General features: G+C 45.0%; 1 non-coding gene across 1 annotated transcript; it reads right to left on the reverse strand.

Annotated features, from left to right (window-relative positions):
* Positions 1 to 435: 435 nt before the first annotated feature.
* LOC112081752 lies at positions 436 to 542 on the reverse strand. Its single transcript, XR_002896673.1, has one exon. It is a non-coding gene; the product is annotated as a small nucleolar RNA R71 (small nucleolar RNA).
* Positions 543 to 4,737: the final 4,195 nt, after the last annotated feature.

Below are 4,737 nucleotides of genomic sequence, written 5' to 3' on the forward strand. Positions count from 1 at the left end.
TTTCCAAATCAGAGGAATGTTTCAGAAGAACAAAAGGTGAGGGAACCTGCACCTGCAGCTGCTCGTGGACGAACACTTGGAGATTACAACAGGCCGGAGCGGTTCTATGCAAATCGGTCTGCGATTCGCGCTCCTGCATTTTAAATGAACGATTTTCAGCTCAAACGTGTGTACTACACTCTTGTGGGTCAGCATCCCTTTCATGGTCACTCTCATGAGCACCCTATGGAACACATCGAGAGGTTTGAGGACTTGGTCACCAGCATCAAATACAATGGAGTGTCCAATGATTTATTTTTCTGCAAGCTGTTTCCTTATTCTCTTGCTGGAGAAGCAGCTAATTGGTTGAAGCAGTTGGAGCCTGGTTCGTTGACTACTTGGAAAGAGACAAGGAACGCCTTCATGCACAACTTTTACGATGATGCCAGGTCTGAGGAACTGAGAATGAAAATCTCGACATTCTTTCAAGGACCAACTGAGGGGTTCAAAGCTACTTGGGTGAGATTCAAATCGTACCAGCGAGACTGCCCCCATCATGGCTTCATCGATGTGCAGATGTTGGGTATTTTCTTCAGAGGTGTTGATTGGAGGTATCATATGGCTCTTGATGCAGCGAGAAATAGAAACTTCAACACCAGATACCCAGAGGAAGCTGTTGTGCTCATCTAGCAGCAGTACCAAGAATGCTGATTATGAGCGAAAGAAGCAAGCTGGGAACATGGATGGATCGCAGATTGCTGAGGTGAAGGCTAATCTTGACTCTGTACATAGCCTTCTAGAGGGTAAGAAGTCTGTCAGATTCGCACAGGAAGTGGAGAGTTTTGAACCAGAGGATGAAGCTGAGGAAGAAGATGTCAACTTTGTCAATGGATCACGGTTTCATGGTCACAGGTTTGGTAATCAGCAAGGTAACAGAAGCTTCAGTGGAAATAATTAGAGGAGCACCTTCAACATTAATCAGAACTTTTCTGGTTACACGCCTAAGCCTCAATACCAGAAGCCTTATTCCAACAACAGTTTTTCCAGAAACTACAGCACTCCTTCAGCTCAACCTCAGACTCCTGACAATGAGGTGAAGTCTATGCTGGAACAGATTCTGGAAGGACAGCAGAAGCTCACCGTGGATTTCAATGGAAAGATCGATGCTCTGTACCTTGATCTGAATGGGAAAATCGAGGCTTTAAACACCCATGTCAAGCAGCTCGATACGCATGTTGCCCAAACTGCAGGTTCTGTTAAAAGGCAAGAGGGTTTTCTTCCTGGGAAGACTGACACCAATCCAAGACACCACTGCAGTGCCATCACGTTGAGGAGTGGTAAAAATTTGATTTCTGAGCCCAAGAAGACTCTCCTGCTGCTGAGGTCGTGGATTTGGAAGATCATGAAGAAGTTTCTGAAGTTGCAGAGCCGGTGTCGAGCGACACCACAACCAGTGTCGCGCGTCACCAATTGCAGAGCGAATCTGATATTGCTCCAAGTCTGAAATCTGCTGAGGAAAAGGTTTACAAGCCTAAGGTTCCTTATCCCAGGAGCCCTAGGAAGTCCAAGCAAGAGCTAGATGATGCAAGGTGCAAGGATTTGAGGGAAACGCTTGTGATTGAGACACCTTTGGTTGATGCTGTGAAAATCACTCCTGTTATCAGGCGTTATGTGAAGCGAATGGTGACCAACAATCTCAGCCATGAAAAGGGAGTGATGATGATTTTTGAGCAAGTCAGTGCTGTAATTCAGAACAGGATTCCAGAGAAATTCTCTGATCCAGGAAGCTTTGTCTTGGATTGCTCCATCTTCACAGAGAGATTCAAGAGATCACTGTGTGATCTGGGTTCAAGCGTCAATCTCATGCCGTATTCAGTCGCTGTCAATCTCAGCATGACTGACTTCAAGCCAATGAGGATCTCTCTTATCCTAGCTGATCGATCGACGAGGACACCTAAAGGAGTGCTGGAAGATGTTCCAATCAAGGTTGGTGATTGCATGATACCAACCGATTTCGTTGTCTTGGAGTATGGAGAGGAACCTAAGGATCTTCTTATCCTTGGGAGACCTTTTTAGCGACTGCAGATGCTATCATTGATGTGAGGAAGGGCAGAATTGCTTTGAATGTTTGAGATTTAGTCATGAACTTCGACATGGACAAGCTGATGAAGAAACCCACCATCGATGGTAAAACCTTCTACGTCGACACACTCACAGGGTTCGCGGAGGAGATGTTCCAGGAGATGCATCCTGCAGATCTATTGGAGAGAGCCCTGATCTCGTCCGCATCTGAAGCAGAGCATCTGGACAAAATTACAGCATCATATGTTAAGATGCTGGATGCTAGCGAGCAAGTGATGCAGTTAGTGGCTCAAAAGGAACCGATCGAAATTCCTACAAAAGCCAAAAAAGCTCAGCGATTGGAGTGAAGAAAAAGCTCCAAAGCTCGAACTCAAACAGCTTCCTGCAGGGTTAAGGTATGCATTCCTGAGACCTAATTCCACTTATCCTGTTATTGTCAATGCTTCCTTAAACAATGCAGAGCTCACTTTACTGCTAAGCAAGTTGCGCAGGTTTCGCAAAGCTCTTGGCTATTCTCTTGATGATATTTCAGGTATCTCTCCGGACCTATGCATGCATCGGATTCACCTGGAAGATGAGACGAAGTCGTCGATTGAGCACCAGAGGAGGCTGAATCCGAATCTGCAGGAAGAGGTGAAGAAGGAGATCATGAAACTGCTGCAAAAAGGAGGAGTCACAGTTGTGATGAATGAGAGGATTGAGCTGATTCTGACGCAAACAGTGACTACCCACAGGATGTGTATCGATTACCGGAAGCTAAACGCAGCAAACAGGAAAGATAACTTCCCTTTGCCTTTCATCGATCAGATGCTGGAGAGATTGGCAAACCATCCGTATTTTTGGTTCCTTGATGGGTATTCAGGGTTTTTCCAGATCCCCATCCACCCAGATGATCAGGAGAAGACCACATTTACATGTCCATACGGCACTTTCGCATATCGCAGAATGCCCTTTGGACTTTGTAATGCTCCTGCGACTTTCCAGCGCTATATGATGTCCATCTTCACTGATATGATTGAGGATTTTATGGAGGTCTTTATGGATGATTTCTCAGTTTACGGATCATCTTTTAAAGACTGTCTAGGCAATCTCTACAAGGTGTTAGCTCGATGTGAAGAGAAGCACTTGATCCTTAATTGGGAAAAATGCCACTTTATGGTCAGAGATGGGATTGTTCTTGGGCACAGAGTTTCAGAAACTGGAATTGAGGTATATCGTGCGAAGATCGACGTGATGACAAACTTGCAACCACCAGACTCTGCGAAATCAGTAAAGAGTTTCTTGGGACATGCTGGGTTTTATCGAAGATTTATCAAGGATTTCAGCAAGATTTCAAGACCACTTACTGCTCTGCTGTGCAAGGACGTTAAATTTGAGTTCACATATGAATGTCTTACTGCTTTCGAACAGATCATACAGGTGTTGATAAGCGCGCCTATTATGAAGCCCCCTGACTGGAATTTTCCTTTTAAGGTGATGTGTGATGCCAGTGATTTCGCAGTAGGAGCTGTTCTGGGATAAAAAAAGGACAAGAAACTTCATGCAATTTACTATGCTAGTCGAACCCTGGATGATGCTCAGAGGAACTAGGCAACCACAGAGAAAAAGTTGTTGGCTGTGGTCTTTGCATTCGAAAAATTGAGTCCCTACCTTGTGGGATCGAAAGTGATTGTGCATACAGACCACTCTACACTCAATTACTTGATGCAGAAGAAGGATGCAAAGCCAAGGTTACTACGATGGGTTCTACTTCTCCAGGAATTCCACATTGAGGTTAAGGACAAGAAGGGAGTAGAGAATGGAGTTGCAGACCATCTCTCACGCATCAGGGTTGAAGAGGACGTACCAATAGATGATTGTCTGCCAGAAGAGAATGTTTACTATGTGGAAACAGGGTTTCAGAGCAGATTTGACGAACAATTGCAGGCTTTTCAAGTTAGAGAAACGTCGGTGTCGAGCAACACCACACACTAGTGTCGCGCGACACCTTGCGCAGCAGAAGACAAAGACTTCTCAAATTTGAAGCAGACTTCTTGCGATGTGTTCAGCTGCTGTATCTGCTACCAACCGTCCATGGTATGCTGATATTGCCAACTACCTCGCAGCAGAGGCCGAGCCTGAGAACTTTAAGGGCTATGCGAAGTAGAAGTTCCTGAGAGAGCTAAGGAGATATCCATGGGACAAACCATATCTGTACAAACACTGTTCTGATGGGATTTACAGAAGATGCATTACAGAGTCAGAAGTTCCAGAGGTGCTGTTTCATTTTCATGGGTCTGAATATACTGGACACTTCGCGACGTTTAAAACAGTGTCTAAGGTTCTTCAAGCAGAGACTTTTGGTGGCCTACAATGTTTCGCAACGCGCATGCCTTTATCTTGCAGTGTGATGCTTGTCAGAGGAGAGGGAAGATCAGCAAGCGACATGAGATGCCACAGAATTTCATCCTTGAGGTTGAAGTGTTCAATTGCTGGGGTATCGATTTCATGGGTCCCTTTCCCTCATCTTATGGGAATAAGTACATCTTGGTTGTTGTTGATTATGTTTCTAAGTGGGTCGAAGCCATTGCCAGCCCCAACAATGATTCTTCAGTGGTTCTCAAGATGTTCAAGACCATTATCTTCCCTCGATTTGGAGTGCCTCAAATTGTTATAAGTGATGGTGGTTCTCACTTT

This window comes from Eutrema salsugineum, unplaced genomic scaffold (assembly GCF_000478725.1).
Source record: "Eutrema salsugineum unplaced genomic scaffold, Eutsalg1_0 scaffold_10, whole genome shotgun sequence".
In the NCBI taxonomy this organism is placed as follows: domain Eukaryota; kingdom Viridiplantae; phylum Streptophyta; class Magnoliopsida; order Brassicales; family Brassicaceae; genus Eutrema; species Eutrema salsugineum.